The sequence below is a fragment of the Poecilia reticulata genome, linkage group LG21 (genome assembly GCF_000633615.1).
Source record: "Poecilia reticulata strain Guanapo linkage group LG21, Guppy_female_1.0+MT, whole genome shotgun sequence".
Taxonomy (NCBI): domain Eukaryota; kingdom Metazoa; phylum Chordata; class Actinopteri; order Cyprinodontiformes; family Poeciliidae; genus Poecilia; species Poecilia reticulata.
In genome coordinates, this window is record NC_024351.1 from 11,540,019 (window position 1) to 11,563,967 (window position 23,949).

Consider the following 23,949-nt stretch of genomic DNA (forward strand, 5'->3'; position numbering starts at 1 on the left):
GCAGCGAGGTTGGAAGCAAACGGGGAGAGAGGAAGGTTACGGAGAAGAGAGGAGGCGAGGGGCACGCGGGGAGAGATTGAGAGGGAGGGGAGGACAGCAGGAGAGATGATCATGATAGGAACAACAAATGGGAGCTTATTTATACACACCACAGAGGAATTCACCAGGGGAAGTAAGGAGGAATGTATTAACAGCGAGAAGAGCGCGGTGAGAATGAGGCATGTTAATGAAAAGGAGCGCCGCTGAGACACAGAGCGAATGGGAATATGTCTTTGAATAGCTGAACCTTGTTTCAATAATGACTGAAAGGGGAGATGATGGGAACAGAATTAAAACCAAGAACGAAGGGGGACTCGAGTCAAAGTTCAAAAATGACGGCCAGGTCAGAGGGGCACGGCGAGGCGGACAGACGTACGGCCCTCGTTTCCTCAACAACAAGCCGGGGTTAGCCGCTTCGCATCGTGACCAAAGACGGAAGCAAGTGGTCGGTTCCCCGTCAGAAACCTCACGGTTAATCCGCAGTGCTGAATGGATGGGAAACATGCAGCATGACTGCATTTCAAAACAAAAGCGGAACAGCCATCTGTAGATTTTTGCTGAATAATTTAAGGAGCAGGGATTTAAATAAAAAAAAAATAAAAAACTTTTCTGTTACAGAAACCTCCTGCACAGATGAATCTAAAGTGTCCCCCCCCCCCCTCTTTTCTGGCCTTATTAGAAAAATACAGCTCGAGTAGCTGGTATCTCCAAGGGAAAAACGGTTTCTTTCAGCCCAGTTTTTCTAAACGTTCCCAAGGAATCCTCTAAAATCTCTTCGTTTGGGAGTTTGACAATATCTTCAATCGGAACAATAATTCAAAGGAGAAACACGACTGCAATTGTTGGCTTAGCACAACCACCACACAAAAAGGAGATAAAAACATTCTTCAAAGCTCACTGTAACAGAACTACAGCAAAGGGTGAAATGTTTGCCGTCAGCTCCCATCTAAATGGAAATCATTTATTTGGCAGGTGTGGCAGGATTTATTTTTTCTCTTAAAATTACAAGTGTGTGCAGTTTGTTAAGCATCTCTACTTTCAACTAGCACCAAACATGCCCATCAATAACTCCAGTGAAGAATCTGTAATGTTGCAGGCCAAATGATGTTTTGCTGCAGTTATATCTTTTGCAGTAAAGAATTTAAATTATTTTAAGATGCCAACAGGTGTAGAGACCGCCACAAAGTTCTTTCATGCACATCAAATGTGAAGTACATCGTAAAAAAACCAACAAAACAAAAAAACTCATTGAGCCTTCTGGAACACTGGCAACAAAGTTTCGGCTTTTTCTTGCTTTACCATTTGTTTTAGATCCAAAACGACAACCTAATTAAGAATTGTTTGTCTGATATTCTACACGTACACAATAATTTCCATCTGCGAGCTTTTTGGAGGAGAAAGGGGCTTAGGGACAGGGTTGATGAAGGATGCGGGGAGTGCGGTGTGAGCCAAAAGGTACGGTCGTGACAACAAGGCCATCTGGAAGGCCAGTGGGAGCCGAGGACTTGACAGAGAGAGCAGGCTGCCACCTCGTTCTCACACCTGAGCTAAGGCGAGCGTTTGGCTGTGTTGAGCGTACAAAGGAGACGCAGAGGAGTTGACGGAATATCAGAACTAACCCAAGAGTCCCGGTTTTTTCTTAACATTACCGCATATCTGCGAGCTATTTCTGTTTGTAAATCAGATGGTATGAAAGAAATGGGAAGAGAAGGTGAAGAAGTACGAGAGACAGTGACAGATGGGGAGAAAATGAGGTTCTGAGAGTGTGACAGATCGTACCGACGGCGGAGTGTTTTACCAGAACAAATTCACATGAAATAACTGTTTTGCATTCTTAGGCCAATACAAAGTCAAGGGTAAATATGACGGAAGGAAAATATCAAAGTGTAGCGGAGGGAAAGCCTAGTAAAAGAGAATCTTCCCAAATCTTTTCTCTCTCTCTCTCTCTCTTTTTTTTTTTTTCCTTTTGCACTCAAAGATGAACATGAATCAATGCAGGTTCAAGTATATCACAGATTTTAAGAATTTGCCCTTTTAGAACTGCCAGGCTGAACTCGCCTCCAGCATGAGGGGCTGCTGTTATGGCTGGCTGAAATGGCAACAATGTCACATCAAGACTTACTTTTATGAGACTTTATAAGAAATATAGCCAGGCAGAGTTAATGGACTCAAAGTGCATGTTTTTACATTTCTAAAGAAGTTTTAAGAACAATTGACATTCCATAAATGGGCTGACATATTTATTTTACTTCTAATTTTGAATTAAAACAAAGTTTGCAGAAGTTAGTTTGAGTTCCAGTGAGAAATCACTACTGGCTGGTAAATGTCCACTCCATCCATCTTTAATGAAATTCTTGTGATTTGCTTCAGACTAAGCAACAACATGCAACATGATTATTGTATGAAGGTTCCGCTTTGATGACGTTTCCAGAGCTGTTAGAATTAAAGCAGAATACAGAGGGAAAAGTCATGGTGACTTCAGACAAGTTTTCATACAGTCTGGTCTGCCGATCCACATCAGAGGGGAACTGGCTCTGCTTGTGGCAACACTGCTGGAACCGATAACACATCTGGATTCTAAACGTTTAGACCAGCAATTATTATTATTATTACTTTTTTTTTTTTTTTGCCTCTTGGCCTTTCGTTGACCGTTTAAAGATAAGTAAGAAACATGGAAGAGGAGAAGGTCTAACACAGCCATGGAGGATGACATACCTTTCTAGTACTGTGAATATTATCTTCAGGGAATGCAGGAAATATTAGAACTTAAAATAAGGCTAACAAAGCAGTAGTTATCTAGTTTGGTTCATTTACAAAAATTACCATTGAAGGTTTAAACCAACTAGTGCTTGCTTAAAATGTTCAGATTTTTATTTCTTTTTTTATACCCTGCAGTGGAGCTTTTTAGTAATTATCCCTTTTTGTTTTACTTAAAAATAACAAAAATTTCCACTTCCAAGGTCAACAATCAACCAATGAAGTAATTCATAAGGCTGTTATTCTTCCCCAGGCATTTTTTTTGTGTGTCTTATGCTGCCATGAAAGCGAACTCATACTCGAACTGATTATCTTACGCAGAACAAAATGAAGTCGAAATACATTCCTGAAGGCTTCAGGTGACATCCAAATTGCCTATTTTCTCTGATTCCCAGGCTCATCAATGTTTAATTGGAAGGTGAAGCCAATTCATGATCATTTGCCCATAAATACTTTATGTTGCCTGAATTTCAAGGGGTGGTTCATGCAAGCAAAATGCATTCTGAATTCTCAGCCAAGACTCCAACAAAAATAATAAAAAGGGAGTTTTACAGTAGAATAAATTGAGGGACTTTTTATTTAAATTTAAGGAAAATGTAACCATCTGCTTCATTTTCCAACCATCACGAGTGATTTCTCGTTTCCAGCTTGCAAAGAGCTAAAATAATGCCGACCGAAAACCTCACAAAGCAGGGAGTGCACACAAACGTGTTTGCTGCTGCAATCTGTTTAAAGGTTTCTTCTTCTGCCAAGTACAACTTGATGTTATTACGCCAGAGCCCCAAGCCTGGTTAGAGCTGGTCTGAAACAGTTTCCCCTTGAAATGCAGCGTGCATACCAGGTCAGCGTGGATGCTTACACAATCACGTCGAAAAATGCAACCCTACGCTCACATGTATTGCGCGCACTCTGTGTGTGGCCTTTTGGCTGTATAACCGTTCTCCCTGCTTTCAGTAATGGATGTTTGTTTGCTGGATCCGTGCTAGCCAGCAGCATTAACCTGACGCATCCAAGCGCAGCCTGGCGCTGGACACACCCTCTGCAGGCAAGGAGAGCCTTGTGTTGCCGGAGATATAGTGCAACAAATCTATACTGCACAAAGAAAGCAAGGGTTCGGAGGGGGGTTATCTAGCTACAGTACATCATAGACTGATAAACACTAGGGGTCGGGATGCGGGTCAACATACAATTTGGTTACTCTGACAAGTCTGATTCATTGCGTACCAGTACGTGGCCCTAGCCGTCACCTGAGAGAAGTGGTGGGTTGGAGAGAGGGGTGAGGGGGGGGCAAAAGAGAGGAAAAAAAAACTGTCAGGGAGCTTAGAACAAACAGAAGAGGACTTTACAGCATGAGATGCAAGCAGATAAGAAAGATCAGAGGGAGAGTCTGGTTTATCAGGATGCAAAAAAGTAGGAGAAGAGTTGTATTCCCTGCAGGGAGAAGAAAAGGGAAGCGATGAGCTGTACGGAGGGGTAGAGGTGCATACAAAGAAAATAAAAATAAAAAATAAAAAATACATCCTCTGCGACAGACTGGCGACCTGTCCAGGGTGACCCCGCCTCTCACCCGGAACGTTAGCTGGAGATAGGCACCAGCAACCCTCCCGACCCCACTGAGGGACAAGGGAGTATGGAAAATACATCCTGACTTCTGGCAGGAATGTAGTGCCTTTCATGACATAGTCCTAGATGTGGATTACTTTGAGTTTTTGGGAAACTACGCTAAGTGAGCTGGTGGTGTTGGTAGAGGAACAGAAGCAGTAAGAGGCAGAGTGCTTATGTTATGTGTTAACTATAATTGGGTGTAGCAGTTCTTAGGGTTTTTAGAAGCGGCTGGAAACACTGTGGCATCTACGATAGCTTTCCATGCTAATTTATCAAAAAAGTTTGCTTCTGAATGAAAATGAGGCAGCTAGCTCACAGAAAGTAGAAAAACAAAGTAAAAGCTCCATTAATTTAAAAAAACAACACTTTCCTTGTCTTGATTATCTTTTCTTTTTAGTGGCATATTAAAAACTATTTTTATTATTATTTAAACATCTTTATTAGTAGGTAGGACAGAAATCAAACCCTTCCTTAATTAGTTGACCAGCTTTTTACATGTCTGAGTCACTCAAAAAATATTATATTACATATTACTTCTAACATTAATATGCTGTGCAACTTATCGCTTCAATCTCCTACGTTGGCCACTCTAGTCAAAGACAACATTAACAACACAAACAAGCCAAACAAGTTTTCTCCCAAAACAGTTGCTAGATTCTGGAAGCGAGACGCTGTGTGTGAGGATCCCAGAAGTCCTGAGAGATATTTCTTCAAGACAATCATTTACTAGTGAATTTTCTTCACATATTGTAGATGTACTTCTTCTTAGTCTGATTAGGACAACTAATGACATATGAAGCCTTTATTGCCACCCTGCGGCAATGCTATGTAGAGTAGTTTATTACTTTTAAACAAGTTAATCAAAAGCTGGCTGCTTCATTTTTTTTTTTGTTAGAAATTTTCCAATATTTCTGATTTCCTTTTTTCACTGAGTGCAAAATCGACTACTGAGGGGAGTTTGGGACTTAATAAAGGAAAAATATGGCCTCTGTTTTAATTAACAGTTCAATTATAACACAGCTAATGGCTTACTAAATATAATAGGTTTATAATTCAGAAACTATGATTAATCACCCGATTATCACTTTGTGAAACTACAAAAAGTTTCAGTTCAGGCACTTAGCCAAGCATTGCAAAGTAATAACAGTTCTTCAACTTTTCCACCATTTTGTTTCATGACATTTAATTGTGATTTTCTTTGTGTGATGAACACAAATGAGTTTGTGAAAAGAAGCGAAAATGATACATGGTTTCCAAATCTGTTCATGTAAAAAAAAAAGGAAAGAAAGTTGGTCATATCTATTCAGCTCCCATTAGTGAGTACTTTAATATTTCTGTACTATTATTACTATGGCTGTCTTTTTATACTCATTTTGAGTATAAAAATGAGTATAATATACTCATTTTGAAAGGTGAACTCCCACCGTAATGTAAAGTCTCTTGCAGCCTCCAGCATTTCTTCTCATCTTTATCCAGCTTCCTGTCTACTCTTACCATCTTCCTTATCATCCTTAAGAATGTTCTTTCTATATTCTAATGGAGCCACCACCATATTTATAAGTGATCATTTGTCTTTACAGTGTTACATTTCAAAAGCATACCGTGACCAGGCTTCCTGTTCTGGCTTCATCTTTGCGAAACAATTGTCTGAAAATGCAAAACTAGCTAAACTCAACTAATTAGACAGCATTGTGTTAGGCAGCTCTTGAACTGAAGAAAATATATGTGTGGCGTTTGGGGATGTGTTTGTGTGGGGATGGGCCCAGTGAGGCAGAAACGGTGCCAGCAGCTTTTGAGGAGGGAGCATGTGTCCGGCTTCCACCGATGTTGTGCTAGGTCACAGATGTCACCTGGTCCCTGCCTCACTCCACTCCCCCTCCCCGCAGCTCCTCCGCTCCAACTGTTCGTGCGCAGCTCCACAAGAAAGCACGGACACACAAATAAAAACAAGAGGCTTTGATTGTTTAGATCTTCTACTATTGAAAAACCGACCACAAAACAAGAACATTCAAGAGAAATCACAAAGCAGTCACATGCAGAAAACCCAAAATACTACAGAAATGCTATCCAGAGCTGCAGGCAATGTCAGGTTGCTATGATTTTGCCAAACACTTACAGTTCATGCTACACTAAATTAAACATTGGCCTTAAACACATCTTATCAGCCTGGATAAAAAGCCTAGCAATGGATAATGTACTTAGATAATGTCAGCTGCAGGAAGATGCGTGAAACCACAATCACTGAATAAATGGAACAAAGATCAGTGTGTGTACGGGTTTGTGTCTGTGTGGTGAGAGCATAAAGGCTCTGCTAATCGCTCAAAGGGGCTCCCCAGCCATCGTGTGGTCATCATTTTGAGAGGGCCTGAAATTCCTTTTGCATGCTTCGCCACTTGTTTGCTCGAGAAGCCAGAGTTGGTTCGCCGCAAGAAACCACCATGCAGATTGTTGATGCATCATTTTCCTCCTCTCTCTCTCTATCTCTCTCGGTCTCCCTGAAATGTGCCCACCCACACATCGCTGACATTTCTTTTCTGTAGAGTCTTTAAATTACCACGCGTATTAGTGAAGCAATGGGAAGACTGCTTTTTATTCTTCTTCTTAATATTGTGTGCTTTCGAGGTCAGTGGCTTCCCCCGCTCCCCGCTGTTTGTCTTTACTTTCTCCTTCACTCCCCCGCCTCGGTGGCCAGCCCCCCCCTGCAGCTTGGAGGACACAAGTGGTTACACCCAGTGTCCCAGCGGAGCACCGCTTTGCTCTGACAAGATCAGCATAGGACGCCACAGCACACTCCTGCTCCGTTCCCTTCAGCTGCCACCAGCCACCCACTTGCTGCCAATTGTGACTCATTTCTAATGACACCAGCCAGGGCACTTATGTGTGCTAGTTCAGTACCATTAGGTAAAAGTCATATTGTCACAATTTCTGTTACTTATTTAGACTGCTTCCAGTTTTTTATGTTAAAATTTTCAACTTTAAAGAATCGGTTGCCTTTGTACAAACAACATGGCAGAAATAATTAGGAGTGCATTCACACCAGCCCTGCTATATTAAGACATTGGTTCGTTTGCCTGAAAAGGAACCAATGTCTTTCTGGTGTAAAGTGCCTTAAGTGGTCATTATGACACAAAAAGTGCTATTTAAGTTCAGTTGATTTACTTTAGAAAGAACGCTTTCAATGTGGCGCTATTTTAAAAGGAGGAATATTTGGCAGATCAAGTTGGGGAAGCGTAGCGCTGATTACTGCGGAGCTTTTTCTGGACTTTCAGTAGTAAGACCTCACACTGTAGGAATGGCATTCTGCTTTTTAACCCTGATTGTTTGAAACCTTTTCATACATTGACATTGGTAAATAGTCTAAATGCCAGACCAAAGCGTGATGGCCAGTGTCTACTACACCCTAAAAGGTAATCTTCTTTTCAAGTTTTGATTCCTCAAGGCATGTTTACTATTCATAATAATCAGACCCATCCAAGGGCACAATGGAAAGTTAGGCCAAGTTCTTGAGGAGAGGCCATGAGCACAACATGAGGGCCCGAGCTTCTAATCCCAGTTAAGACAAGCCCGGCAAGGAGGCCGACACAAAGGAGCTTGGTCCAGTGTTGGTGGAATTAAAGCAAAGCCTCCTCTCTGTTGTTATGTTAATCCACAAGACAATGATTATCTGTGGGGTAACGTTGCCACAGTGATAAACGTGGTTCAAGAGTGCCTCAATTAGGACAAACAGAGCGAGTGAGGCGGGTGATGCTGCTATGATTGAGAAAGGCGTTTTGTTATTTCACTTTGAGTAGATAGATCGGCTTTTAAAAAGGAGGGCTGAGTTTACACATAAAGCTTGACTACTCCCAAGATCTAGGTTCAATAATGCCTATAAAATTAGCTCTCTCAAGATCAGATCTATCGGTATCTAAGTGACTGCATAACATGGTATTAACGTGAAATGACACTGAGTAAGTATGCCATATGGGGTTGCATTGTGCCTCATTGATCTTGCAATGTGACGGCAAAGCAGTTCAGATAGCTTTCCGGCTTTATTGTCTTTTTTCAAAATGGAAAGTTTCAATGCAGCCATAAAAGTGAATCCATCAACAACAATCCTTTAGTATCTTCTCAAATCAGAGTTGAAAAAGACTTCTTGGAAGGTATTTAAAGCTCCGCATTAACTTGATATGCCGACTTTAATTCGTAGCGATGTTGCCAGATCAAAAAACAGCCACACAAAGACATGTTTCTGTTTTTCTCATGCAGCTATGTGTCACGAAGCTGTTCTACAGATGCACGTTTCCACATCTGGCGTCACACGGGTGTCTTCTCAGTCCTCGTCAAAACTGGCTCAGGGGCGACTGACGCAGACAGGATCCATCCCACTGGCTCGGCCTAACTCCATGCTGTTTCCTCGGCCCTCTGTCATGCTTTCCCTGCTGCTTGACTGAACAATGTTGCATCATGTTTTTTGGACTGCGGTCAGGCACTTGCTGTGGCTTTCCTTCCTCCCCTCCTCCAATCTGTCTTACAGCTCCAACAACATAATGGGTCTTGGACAGCTGTGTCATCACACTGAGGCCTATTAGGGGCCTTATATCTGACTGGCATGTTGTTATTGCTCTTCAAGACAAAAGCTAAAACTGAGGACAGGGTCTGCCAAACTGGCCTTTCAAAGTCCTTCATGCACCGATGGCACTGGCAATAAGACAATGTCAGATTGTGCAATGAAAGTATGAAAAGAGGAACAATAGGAGACGGCAAAATCTCTGAGGCCACATGGCAGAAGTGTCAGATGGATGTGGCCTTGTGCTGGTTCACTGAGGTTCTTGCCATAGGTGAATACCACTCTTATAAATGCTGAGAGGCATTTACAAGCCTGCAGAGGCAGCAAAATGCACTATCTTAAAGAGTGCTGACATGGGAAAGCAAGTTGGTGACAGGAAACTTAACCAAAAAAAAAAAACTTACAAGGTTTTTTCTTCACTTGTTTGTTCTTTCCAGGTATAACTTGCAATGTAAGTGGGAGTGTGGTGAAACATCGAGTTTACAACAACAGACAAACTAAGGATGTCCTAATACCATAAAGGTTTCATGTGAATATACACTAATGAATCAGCCAAAGACCAGAACAGGCTATATTTTCCTTAACTGGTTCTTATCATCAGAGCTAAAACAAAATATTAGATGATTTGATGGAGACACAGTGTGTTCCCGTCTTTTCACGGACAAGTATTTGTGAATTTTTCTGTTGAACTTAACTAACTTATTCATGGAATATTTGCCTATTTACAGTTTTTTTTTCCCATATCCAAAATATTCTGAAGCACATGAAGATTGGAAAGCTGAAATACCAAGGTGAAATACTACTTGATATGCTATTGGCTGGTGGTTGCAAAGCTTCCAACCCAGGAGGACCACTCATTTTCCTTGGTGCCAATTGGCTGTATCCCCAAAAGGAGAGATAAGGAAAACCTCAGAGACAGTTTCCGCTACGAGTATCAATGCACATTAAGGTATATCTGGGGTTTGAACTGTTAAAATAGGCAGTTCTAAACATTTTAATTATTTGTCAAGTACTTGCGGATTTCAGGGATTCGTGAGCGGTTGTGGTCCCCAACTCCCACAAACACCAGAGGTTCACTGAATTGATTACAGCTCACACACAATTTCCTGATGCAGTTCTTTATTAACCACTACTCAGTGTCCCTGCCTTTCCCTCCATGAGCTTCAGCATCTCAACAACTGAAAATATACATATGGTGTGGGCTTTAAGGGGGTTATAGTTCACCCAACTAGGAAAATGTATGAGTGACTTGTGGAGTGTGAATGGACGACACTTGAAAAATAATATTCTACTGCATGTAAAAAATGACTGTCTGTAATGGTCTTAAGCAACAATAAGTACTTTGGGGCACTTTATTCAGTTGAAAATAAAAAAGATAAAAGTTTTGGTGAATAAATAGGAATCATTTAGCAATTAAATTTTTACTGTTAATTCAAGAGTTGTTACATCTATCAAAATATATGAAAAAATATACATTGTTTTTATAAGATCTGGAAAATTGAAACAAGAATCGATATTGATCAGAAAAATCCTGTTCAGTTTTTTTTTTTTGTTTTTTTTTTACATCCAGCTTATTAATAAATCACAAACTGTTTTCTGTTTAATCTGTAGTCAGGGAACAATAATCTAGTCAACAATCTAATTTGTCCACATATTTCAGTTTTTTTTTTATGTTTGTCAAAATCTATAAGGATCCTAATGCTTATGTTTTCAAACATATAAGGAAAGGTTTCAGAAATCTAACTCGATTTTAACAAATCCCTGCTCAACGTAGAATTAATTAAATGCCACACAGAATTATCATTTTAAGAATGCAAAACAATCTGAAACATAAAACCCCGATATAAAAAGTAAACAGGGAAAACAATTGACCAAAAGGGAAAATAAGAACTAGATATTTTTTTCCGTTCTACAAAGTATCAAACTGTGCCAATGCTAATCTACACATGCTAGTAAAAAAAATGTGCTCCATAACTGACTGAAGTTTCAGAGACACCAGAGAGCATATAATCTTGTGTTATAATAAGTAAGAAGCTTTATGCAGAAGGAGATTATTTATTGTAGATAAACGATCAAAGTTGTTTCACTGGTATGAAGAGAAAACTTACAGACAGCATAACATCACAAACAATTCAGATTCTTATTCAGCTGCAGCTATGCAAAATATTAAAAACAGAGGGATTACATATGAAAAGTGGAATCAGACATCAACACAAAGTAACAGTACTAATCAGTACATCTCAATTTGCTTTCAACATGGCATCTGGTAATGGAAGCAGCCCACTTTTTCACTTCTGTAAATATTTATTTTTGGGGTGATGTGGAACAGAAAATTCAATTGTTTCCTGTGCATGAAAAACCGCTGTCAACCCGTCGCCTGCTTCGTCTCGAGAGTAATGCATGTTGCTTTTCATAAAACATGCGCATTGCTTAGACTGACTGCCCCTGCAACCAATAAATAACCTCCATCTGCACTGGCACAAGGAGAGGATTTTTTTTATTGACAATGCAGCATAAAATAAAAGAAGAAGCATCAATATTGCACTGGCTGCAACACAAGCATTATAAATTCATTTTATAATTCAATCAATAACTGAAGCATTGGAAATGAGACTTTCCTGGCCAACAGAGCTCCCTAATACCCAGGAATACCATTAAGCGATCATAAATTGAGCATCACGGTGAGGTCCAATAAGAGATATTACAACCGTACTCTAGGAGGGGGAACGCTCCTGGAAATGTTTCAAGATACATCTATTAGGTTAATATAACAATAAATCCTTTCTTTAAATGCACTGCAATTACAATAACTGTCAAAACATGCTGATGTGATGCTTTCTCCCTGCTTTGTAGCTCCAGTTGCTCCGCGCTTTAGTATTTTGCTGAGCCGACCGCATGAAAGCCTGAAGTAAAGCTTGCTCACTGTGGGAACCGCAGCTGCTCCTTGACATGTCGGTTGTCCTTGGGTTGCAGAATAATTGTAAAAATAGCATGCATCGGCCAAGGGTAATGAACTCAAACTGATAGAAAGCGATAAAACAAGTGAATATATTACCTGCGCTGAGTCACATGAAGAGTGACAAAACGGTCGTTCTTTTTTTTTTTCCTCTTACTGTCGAAATATTGTAAAAGTCTGCTCGTGTTTCTCCCGACTACCAGGAAATAAGCTGTGAAGTTGAGGAAAGTTTCTGAATTTTAAACCTAGCAGAGAATGATTTGTACATGATTTGAACATAAAATCCACTTTTCATAATTTATCTCCAATAAGAAGGCCATGCTGCTCACTATGCTACAAGGAAAAAATAAAAACGTTTCAAGGATAACAGAAATCATTTCTATTTGAATTTACAACAAAAGGCCTGAGATGTTAGGATCAAGGATTACATTCAGTCTCTTATGGCCATAATGAATCCATGTACCTTTAACAGGCGACTACTTAAAATTCCACTCCTCTTCCTTCTCTGCATTATCAGCTGAATCTTTTGCTGATGACCCCAATTAAATCCCCCTCACTCCATTGCGCAGCGATATAAAAAAATAAATAAAAAAAACAACTAAAGCATGCTGTGTCCTCAGATGCATCCACAATGTTTCGAAAAGCACAATATGTACCAAACAATGCATTTCAGCTTTGATTGGTATATGTACAATTTTGTTGTTCTGGTTTTTCATCATATTTGGCTTGAGTTAGTGATTTCCTATATTTCCCAGAGTGCTTTTTAACAAGCGCTATAAAAAGAAAAGTGAACAGAAGAGGTTGTTTCACGCAGCACTGGATCGTAGTTCGACCTGTGAAAGGAAAAGACGGTAAGCGTGGCGGATGTTCCTGGAATCCAGACAGAAAAGACTGCATTTGAGTTTTTGAAGGCGACAGCATAGTTTAATCACTTCTATGTACGTCTTTGTCAAAATCAGTTACTATGGTGATCAGCCTTTAAATATGGCACCTGCAAAAAACTCCAGGGCCGGCTGGTAGTACAGGCAACTGCATGGATGGATGGACGGAAAGACGTGATGGATGGACTTCTCAACAGGCGGACGGACGGACGGATTGACGGACGGACGGATATTTTTTATTTAAAAAAGCAACTTATTTTCAAAGCTCATTTATTCAGCATGTAAACAACAGGACAGGTAAATCACTCCACCGCCAATGTTTTTCCACCTTCTACTTTCTCTTATGATTCAAGACCTTGAATACGTTTAAACGGAAACATTTCCTTTCTTCAGATTGTGAACGTTTACTGTTCATCTTACACACAGCCCCCTTGAGTTATACAGAGTATTTGTTGCCATTTTTTTTTCCCCATTGTGAGTAAGTGTGCCATCAGTGCCTGACTGCCGATTTTGCTGTTTCTTCACAGTTTGACTGCTGTCTGATTACCGCCCCGCCGACTTTCAGAGCGCCACGCTGTGCCAGGTGACAGGACTCCTGCGGCTGAAATCCAATCAGGCCAATCCTCTCCGATCCCTCGCAAACCGTTTCAGCCGCCGCCCGCACGCCGCCGCATCATCAGCGACACACACCGCAAATGCCACATGCACTTTCAGTGAACTTATTGAGAGACATAGAGCAGCAAACCATCCACATTAATCACCTTTCCTCTCGTGAACTTGGCAAAGACATATGGGAAAGGGGTTAGGTGTTAAGTAACACTGGATCGCTTCCAGCTTTACAAAGTAGGTAACCTTGCTTCGTGACCTCTCAGTGCAGGTCACAGAGATTAATTGACCCCTTCAAGATCAATAGTTTAACAGTAATCACAACGCTGCCCTACTAATGCAAACAAGCCCTCCAGGAAGGAGGACCAGCAGGAGCGAAACTTCCAGCTCCCCGCATGTGAGCAAGATAATGCCCACCTTTCATCACATTCCAGCGCCCACTTTCCAGGGCCTGGGGATGAACCCTCGACGGACATGTGAAGAGGTCACACACAGGGCACTCGATACCGGTTAGCACTAAATCAGATATTCCTGGCTAAATGGAGAACATTCAGTGTGTGTGTGCGTGCGTGTGTGTGTAGCGATGCAGCGGCTGCTGGGAAATTCCGACTCGGCGTTGAAAGCAGAATAATCCCAAATTTTCCCCATGCAGAGGACGGCCTGTCACACAACCTTTTCTACCCGAGTGTGGGAACTGCACCAGTTCTGTCACATGAGCTCATAGTCGTGCTCTTTGCTGCCTTTCTGCATGTCGCTGTGGGCCTGAGCACTCCGAGTTCCAGTTGGGGCTATTGTCACTATGATCCTAATGTCCAGCGTCTGGTTCTTCAGCTATTCTGTTGTGTTCTAGAAATGATCTGAGTGTTTGTGCCTGGAGCGAGGCAGCCATCTCAATCTCCTCCTCTATGCGCTCTATCCAAACTCCAAAACCTTTGTCCCACGTGTCCTTTGATGCTATCAGAGTGGGTTGTGCGTTCAACACACTCCGGTTCAGAGGAAGAGCTCTTGAAGACCAAAGCGAACTCAGATCCAGCTTTAGGTAAGGCGCTGTGTGGCGCCACTTCCTAAAACCCAGAAAGCAGTGTCTTCTCGGGCAGCCGAGAATTTTTCACGGCGTCTCTGAATCCCTCCAGCCCTCCGTGCTCGCTCTGATCCTGTCCTCAGCTGTGGACTCACAGCGGCTAAAAGGCACTTTGATGGGCCCAGGGTACTGAGCACCAGGGGAATCTGCGAGGATGTGGGAGGTTTTGAGGGAAGATGGGGGGTGAGGGCGGTGGGGGCTGTTTGTGTCCCACTGTGAATCCCTGAGCAACTTCTGATGAGCTAAAAGTTCCCCCTGTGTGTCATACCCATTTGAATTCAGCTGCTAAGGAAGAGAAAGAGCTGGAAACCTTCGTTTGTTCTGATCTCGTTGGTCACACTCAGAACTACACACATAAAAAAAAAGTTTTCATGTAGCAAGTAGCATTTATGAAATGACAGATTAATACAATGATGAGAGTGATTGTTGTTGTTGTTTTCTTTTTACAAATAATCTGAATAGTATACCTTCCATGTTCAGTTTCCCTAAATCAACAGTTTTTCATTGCTATTGTAGTTAAAAATCTTTGGCTATGTAGAAATGTATTTACCTTTTTTTTTTGCAAAATAGTTCTAGCTCAGTCAAATTGAATCAGCGCATTTGGGAATGTAGGTTTTCAAGACTGTAATAATTCTCAACTTTAGTTCTGAAAATTGAGTTGGCAATTCTAAGTCATGAAAATGTGTAATTCTAAATTACTCAATTGTCGCTTTAGCTGTGTGTTTAGGGTCGTTGACGTGCCAGAAGGTCAACCTTTCTGCAGTTTAAAATACTTCCAGAGGCTCTTGAAGGGTTTCTACCAGGATTGGCCAGTATGTAGCTCAATCTATCTTCCTGTGAACTCTGAGAAGTGTCGCTGTCCCTGCTAAAGAAAGGCATCCACACAGCATGACGTAGCCACCACAGTGTTTCACAGCGGGGATCTTTCTATTTCCGGATGACGGATTGAAGTGTGCTTTGGAGAAGTCCAGAGCTTGGGATATTATTTAATAGCTTAACCACAGTCTTTTTTCTTTTACTGGGCTTTTTATTCCCTAATGTGGCCCAACAAAACTCTAAAACCCTAACAGAACAGCTGTATTTTTAGTGGGACTCCATTATACACACAGATGCCAATTAGTTGCACCGGATTTTATAGTGTGAGCGAAGAGAGTCGAATACTCGCCACTGTCCTGCAACATTTGGATGCATATCTGCTCCGACACACCTAACTCAAAAGGCTAAATCACCTCCTTGGCATGACAGAAAGTTTTCAAAGACCTGGCCATTACAATTTCCGTAATTCAGGTAGCAAGTAGAATCCAAAGATAGAAGGACAGTAGCTCACCAGGACTTGAGTTGCTAATCCTTGGTCAATCCCATTAAATCCCTATGAAGTTAACGGTTGTAGCATGACACAGTGTGAAAAAACTGAAGGGGTATGAATACTTGCAAGTATTAATTCAGGAGGAGAGAGAAATTTATCCAAAACCGCAGGAGGTCAAGGAACTGCAGAGTTATGTGCTTCTTACCTATACCAAGAAAAAAAAAAACGGGGGAATGGAAGTACAGGATCTCCATTTCTGGAGCCAAGAAGACTCACTTCCCAGGCATGGCTGCTGCAGCAATAACTGCCCGAGATATAGCAAAACCAAACACACGCAAGTCTGCTTACAGTGAGGACACAAAAACACATATTTTCTAATGTTACTTTGTGTTTTTTTTTTTCTCTCCTGCTGAGCAACCTCCCTGCAGGGCCAAACAGAGCCAGGGCAGCAGACCGTCTGAGGTAGTGTTCAGGTCAAGCCCTTGCACTGGTAACAACTGAAACAAAGGCAGGTCACATTCTAAGCTAAACTATGACCCAAATCTAACATTGTAACATCTTTGATACCCAAACAAAAGATAGCTTTATGTGATATAAATCCACTGTCTAGAAAAAAATCAAATCCAACCTAATGCCACAAAGCTGTTGAGTAGAGCTACTATTGTTCTTTTCAAACTGAACTATTCCCAACTCCTCAGTGAGACAGGAAGATAAACAGCAAGAGGCTTCTGGGGCCTTACTCTTTCACCTGCTGGAGAATGCTATCAGCCCGGATCAGTCCAGCTTGTTCAAGCTGAGCTTCAGCAGCCTCTCGGGCCGGTCCTCGCCGCCATTCTCCATGGAAACCTGCCTCACACTCACCCTGTGATTGGCTCACACAATCACCAGACAGACACTCTGTCTTACAATACAGATAATAATGGCCCTCCGCAAAGGATGACAGCGGGAGAAGACTGATGGAGGAACAGCTTTCTCCTACAGACTTTGCCCTTTAGCCATGTTCTGAAAATGTATAAAAGAAATTCAGTGCCTGCATACGTACCATATAGATGATGTTCTCTTAAAAGTCTTCACCACGGAACAGGGAGGAAAAGAAGTACCGATCATGTCAACATTTTTTGTGTTATATATTTTCAACAGGTTCACTGACATGAAATTCACACTAAGAGTGGTTAAAAGCCCAAGTAATTGATACATACACAGAAACCTCTAATGACACTCACAGTAGAGTGCACAGATCTGACCGATCTTTAAAAAGCTTAACCTGTCAATTCCAATGTTGGCCAATACAGATTTTTTTATTTGGTCTAAAAAATTTGCTATTTACAAAGCGGCTAAGTTGGGAACCGTGGGGTGACTTTTTATAACCGTGCACACTCACTAAGTGATGGGCACTTTGAAGCTTGTTTAAAGTTTCCTGCAGAACATTTGAACAAACCAATATGACACTGCGAGAGCATCTTATGAGATAGGAGCAAAACTGAACTCTTTAAATGAAATTGCACACACCATGTTTGTAAGAGAAACATGAAAACCAGCATATCAACTGTGAAGTTAGGAACTGGGAATATTTTGGTGTGGGGTTGCTTTCTAGCATATGGTACTAAAGTGGTTTGATGTAGTGAAAAGAGAAATGTAGTTGGGACCTTCTTGACCAGCTTAACAATATAAGCTGTCAATACCAACAAAGGCTTTCCTCCTTAGAACTGAAAACATTTCACGCAGCATTTTCAGTATTTATTTTCTGTGCCATTCCACCTTATTACACAAAACCTAATTTATTGACTGTTTTGTTTTCGATTCTTTGTGTGTTTATGTAACTCGGATAGTGAATTGTGTGTCAAAAGCCCCATTAAAAATACATTTATTGTGGAAAATACTGACATGCTCAATTCTTATTATTGCCATTGTACACATTATTAGATTAGCAATTGGTTTCAAAAGATGGCAGAGGAAGAATAAAGCCAACATGAAAGGCAAATATTGCACAAAATATCAACCAGTTGCAAACAAATGTTGTTTTCTTCGCAGAACACCCTATCTATAATCCCATAGATATTTATTCCCCACATTTAACAAAGGCATCTTTTCAATAGCTTGTGCTTTGTTCAGATATAGTATAGCCTAAAACTGAGGCTTGTTGCACTGAGATGAACAATTCCAACAAAACAATGCTACGCTATAAACATGCTTCCTTTGGTAACACTGTCAACACAATTTGCTACGAGGATTTTAAAGTGTTGCACAGTTTTTACTTCCCTGTTGTTTATGCTCAAAGTATGAGGAACTCCACCTCAAAATATTTCTTGAAAATAAATCCTGCTTCATTCAGGCTCCCCAAAACCCCATCCTCATCATCAACCTACTGATGTTTTTTCAGGAGGGGAGGGGGGTGATCCAGGATATATCTGGAACAACAAAAGCAGGGAAGAGGATGTATACACAGCACATTGAAGCAATATCAAGCATTATACACACACTGTACACTGAGCCAAAACACTGTGATGCTTGAAATTAGAATGGCTTTTCATGCAAACATGGGCGCTAGCTGTGCAGGTGGCGGGGCTGCTGCTGCAGACAGAACTGAAATGAAAAACAAATCCGGGTGCTATTTTAAATAGTGAGTTGCTTCACGAAAAAAAAAAAAAAAAAAAAAAAAAGCCAAACAAACACAGAAAGGCTCCTCACCATGTGACTTATGCCAACATTTTATATACAGGTTAAATTATCACAGGAGTCACCGCCAATTTTTGCTCAGTGCAGCGCGCCTAACGGCTTTGGCAGAGCAACACTAATGTGTTTAATTAAGTCATTAGTCAAAAAATGAAGACAGACAGTGGTGTGAGGTTTTCGGTGTGGGGCCATAAAGGGCAGAAAGAGGCAGAATGAAATACAGGAAATGGACCCTGCTTCTCATGTCACTCGGTGTAAACATGGCAGGAAAGGTGCCAGCGTGCTGAAGTCATATGTTTGAAAAGTCAAAAGCTGGTTTCTGCTAAAAAAAAAAAACGCTTCAAAGCCTTTCTTGAAAATATTAAGGAATCATTCTGACTGCCTTTGCCATTATTTGATTTAATCATCAAGAATTGCACAGCCTTGAATTAACTACTCCAATGTAATTATTTGCACTTGGCAGATATGAATACCTAAGTTCAGTGCAAAAAATAAAAAGTAAAATAAAAAATGGCACGACAGCCCTGATCAAAGCAAATTGTAGCCGAACAGTGAGTCACTTTTGCTTTACGTAAAATAATTGGCCACTGACAGTTGAGAGCAGTTTAAATTTAGGCAGACATCTATCTGAGGTAGGCCAGAGTACGAGACTCGCGTCCCCCCCACCCCCCTCCACCGCCATCACCGCCTCCAACTATGGCACAGAGTGCTGTCGCCGCAATATATACGGCTGTTTACTTATTCATGAATGGATTAGGGCAACTAACTCAATCAATCTGCTCTGCCAGTAACCAAGGCAGGCTTTATAAGATAACATTAATGATGAATTAGTTGTCCATAGGTGTTGAGTTTCCTTCCGTCTTATCAGCAGCTGCAATTCAAGTAGGAGTGTTGGTGCAAATGGAATTATTACGGCACTTATTGTCAAAACAGTTTGCTGTCATGCAAGGAAGATGAAAAGAGTCTTATAAAATAAACAGCAGAGATAAATAATGCTGGGATTTTTCTACGTCTTGTTGGTAGGACAACTATTGGTGGTGCACTGCACAAGTATGGGCTGTCAAAATGAAGTCACAAGCCAGAAATGACAGCAAAATATGTGCTGTCTTTTTTATTTTTATGATATCATCTCAAAACCAGAAAAATGAAGTCAAAATAGGTTTAGATTACGTAATGTGTTAAAATGGCATAGTCAAAGTCCATTTCTTGACGTAATTGAGAATCCGTGGCAAGATTTGACAATTAGCTCACAGATTCTCTACATCCAATCTGACTGAAACAACAACAACAACAAAGCTGCAAGGCTGGGGAAGACCCTATAACTTGCTTGATCCATTACATAAAAAACCCAATAAAACGCAGTGCAGTTTGTGGTGATAACAATAAATCATGCAAAAGCGAACAGGTCACGAATATTTACATGCGCTGCACTGTATGCGTGCAGTTTCCAAAGAGCTGCACATTTGCACCAAGTCATTTCTCACCATCCACGTTTAGCACAGCATTGTTTCTGCATGACGTCTTCCGGCCTCTGTAATCACACAGCCTGGTAAAGTTGTGTGAAACAGAAGTCCCCCTATCACTATCCCGGTGTAAACGCCAGACCGCTTCGTTTAATCACCTGATCAGAGGCCTCATTAAACCACACCTCAAGATACTGAAAGCAAAACTCCTGCCTTGGCTGTGGTGATTATTACCCTGCACATCTTCTCATCCTGGCCGCAGCAGCCAAGCGATGATGCTGACCAAACTGGCAGCTGCATTCACAAGAGGATGCACAACTAATTGTGTCAGGCGGAGCTTCTTTCCAGGTTGTGAGTCACATGTGTTTCACTCTTTCTCTCTCTCTTTTTTTTTTTTTTTTTTTTTTACGGTATTATCTCACGCAGACGCCACACCGTCACAAACATTCTTCTATTTTTGAGCTAAGTGGCTTCTAGCTCCAACTGTACCTGAAAGAAAAGCTGTCATCCCGCCACACTGAAGGTACGGTCTCACAACTGAAACCAAGGCAACAACACGGGTCCTACTTGCTGTGCTCACTAATAAACAAAGCGTGGCAACGGAGCACCGGGGCCAACATCAAACAGAAGACGCACAAAAACACATCCGCACAAAAAGCAGCGGCGCTCAGATAACGGTAACAGGGATTGCTCTCCGCCGTGACCGCTATCTGGCTACCCTGATCTCATCAGCCGCGACGCAGTCAACAGGCCGGGAAACGTAAGCTGAAAGCGCTGCCTCCTTCTACAGCCGTTGCGCTCAAAATGAGAGCGACAGTTCGCTTCCTACCTTCATCTGACGCGCCAGCTTCCAGAGGCATCCGACCGGAGGGACGGCGAGGAGGCTGCCGGAGGCTGGGTCTGACGCGGGTCTTGTTGCTCCAGAAAACTGAGCAGAAAGGCTGCAGCGGAAACAGGAACTGGAGGAGCTCGGGTCTCTGAATACGGCAGTCCGGACTGCTCGGTGGGGACCTACTGAATGGCCGGTGTCAACACAGAGCGGGGAGGAGGGAAAACACAACATCCGGTGAAGAGTTTCAAAAATAAAAGTCTTTGTAATTTCATCTTTGAGTGGCATTTACTTGTCAAAGTCAGTTTATTTACGTCGCGCCAACTTAAAGACGTATAATCTTTACAAAGAGCGTCAATTTATCTCCAGAAATAGGGAACACAATTCTGTCCAAATTTCAATATCATTTGAGAATATCGTATTCTGAAATTCAGATCCAGTCAGATAAAGTGCGGTTCAAATCCAGATTACACTACAGGACAATTAGAATTAGACCCAGACTGAGGCAAAGAAACAAGCCAGCAGAAGTGAGCGAACTTCTCACACTAACACAAGATCCAATTCTCAAGCTTCACATTTGTAATCAGATGACTTTTTGAGGTGAACCAGATGCTTAATCATGTACAGATAGAAACTTTGAAATTAAGGAAGTATAGCCTGGGGAAGAGCTGTTGCCTTGCAACAAGACGGTTCTGGGTTCGATTCCCGGCCCCGGTCTTTCTGCATGTTCTCCCTGTGCATGCGTGGGTTTTCTCCAGGTACTCCGGCTTCCTCCCACAGTCCAAAAACATGACTGTCAGGTTAATTGGTCTATCTAAATTCTCCCTAGGTGAGTGTGTGTTCTATTCAATTATTAGTTCTATTCAAATGATGTTTATTAGTCATTTCATAATGTGTTTAAGTGCACATCTTAAAGGATGTTGTAGCTTTCATTTTTCAAAAATGATTGATGGGTTTGTACTTTGAAAACTTAGAAAATGTGGTGTTTAGGAAAACATACATTTAATAAAAAAAGAGCAATTCTCTCTTTTTTGACCCCCAAAAATCTCAGTTCGTCTGGCTTCTGCCCCAACAACCCCTGCTAATTCCTGTCTCTGCCCTCTCTGATTTTACTGATGCAGGTTTGCAGGGAAAGACAAACATAAATAAAAATGAAGCACACATTTCCCCCATCGGTTCCTCAGGCTCCAGACGCAAAACTCACCCTCATCCTTGTTTTCAAAGTGCCTCCACCTCCCACCAGAGGCTTGGGTGATTTATTTTGAAGGTGTAGCAAATTAATTTCCTGCATGCGTGCGGGCTGATGCAGGTTGGCTTGATTTGGGCTGCTGCGGATCCTGGTGTGAGTGGGCTGGAATTGGAAGCTGCAGTGCGCCCACCAGCGTCAGGTTGTTGTACTGCATTCACTCGGGCTCACATAGTGAAGGAGACGGCGCCAGCTGGAGTCGCTCCCTTCTCCTCTGGAGCCACGCAGTGTAATGCAAAGTGATCATTCCTCATTTATATCGATATTGCCTATTACTTCCCAAGAGGTGTGCTCGGTCTCAGCCTCATCTTTTTAGATTACAGTTTTGCAGATTAGGAATCCAAGACAAACTTGATATTCACTTTTATATCACGTATTGGAAAATCCAAGTTTGGAACATGAGAGGGATTTACACTAAACAAAGAAATTTTATATCATATAGAGAATTTAATAGTATGACTAAATTTAATTTTAAAAAATAAAATAAAATGAAACATATTTGGAATACTGGTGAATTCAGATTAATTTACATATACATATATGAATGTTTTAAATGGCTAATTTGAGGGTTGGTGGTGAGTTTACAATGATTTTCCAAACTGAACAATTGACTTGATTTAATTTAAGGTTTGAAAATACTGAATTTTCCTAAAATCAAATGTAAAATCTGAAACTGCTTCGAAGAAACTAACGCACAAACATTTACTTCACAATTCTGAGGAACAACCTGTTAGATTGAGTTCATCTCCTGACTCCTGAGCTCTGGTTTAGACGCTGTTTAAGAAATAATTGGCATTCCTTGTTGGCAACTCTATTAAATTTCCACATAGCTTCACGGAGCAACTCTAAAGAGATGCAAAACAATTACGCAGAGCCACAAAATGGCACAAAGTGAAGCACACAACCACAAGAAAAATTTAAATAGCAGAAAATGTGCAAAGCAATTAAAATGAGATAGTGAACAAACTCAAATGGACTGCAAACTCTTACACACAAAATAAATATGCAAATCAAGACAGAACTGACTAAAGGGAGATGCTAAATGAATACAAATAGATACAAACCCCAGTGCAAATGCAGAGGGAAAGTGCTCTTAAACACAAAAGGACAGCAGGGAGATGGTGCATGATGCAAAACTGCAGCAAATACATGTAAAACGGCTGCAAACATCAAAACAAATGAAAAACCGAAACAGAGACAAACTGAAAAGGAACTGAAATGTTGACAAAGTGAGCAAGTGAACATGCAAAAATGACAGCTCAAAGGTAAATGAATCAAGAACAGATGGAAATCTTCAAAAAAAAAAAAAAATTGAGCTGGTTAACAATGGATGAAGCAAACACTTCATAAAACAATTAAAACGGAGTGGAAACATATGCAAATGTTAAAATAAAGATAATTTCAGGTAAAAGACAGTAAATCAGAAACTTGTACAGCTAACAAACTGTTGATAAACCTCCTGAAGGAAAGATTCAAGAATCAAGTATGATAAAAAAAGGAAAAATACAGATTCTTTTCTTGGACAAGGTCCATGTTTAAAGTCAAACTTGAAGGATGAGCTCGTCTACTGGAAATCTGCTTATCTGTACTTTTCCTTGATTCAGTTTCCACCTCTGCACTCTCAGCTTTTGCGGGGGAAAAAAAAAAAAAAAGTTTAGCCTTTTTCTACTTGATGCTGATGCAAAATCTACCACTTTACATTTATTAAAAGCATACCTGGGCGGACGGGGTTCTGGATCAGTCATCAGTTACACGGCTGCTGCCGCAAAGGTTACACTTCATCAAATCCTGCTCTATGCACAGACCTGCTTATTCAGTGATTCGTTCTAATCATTCAGATTAAATGATATTCATTTTTTATTGCGGTGGGTCAGCTTTGTACAGCAGAGGTTCATTAACTTGAAACATACTCAAACAGAGACATTCTCTCTCTCTCTCTCTCTCTCTCTCTCTCTCTC

At 41.1% G+C, this 23,949-nt stretch overlaps 1 protein-coding gene across 1 annotated transcript in view; it reads right to left on the reverse strand.

The window, feature by feature from the left end:
* fut8b (fucosyltransferase 8b (alpha (1,6) fucosyltransferase)) overlaps window positions 1–20,969 on the reverse strand; it is a 106,632-nt gene extending 85,663 nt beyond the window's left edge. Inside the window, exon 1 of the mRNA XM_008397469.2 lies at window positions 20,746–20,969. The gene's annotated coding sequence lies outside the window, so the exon portion shown is untranslated. The remainder of the gene's footprint in view (window positions 1–20,745) is intronic.
* Window positions 20,970–23,949: the final 2,980 nt, after the last annotated feature.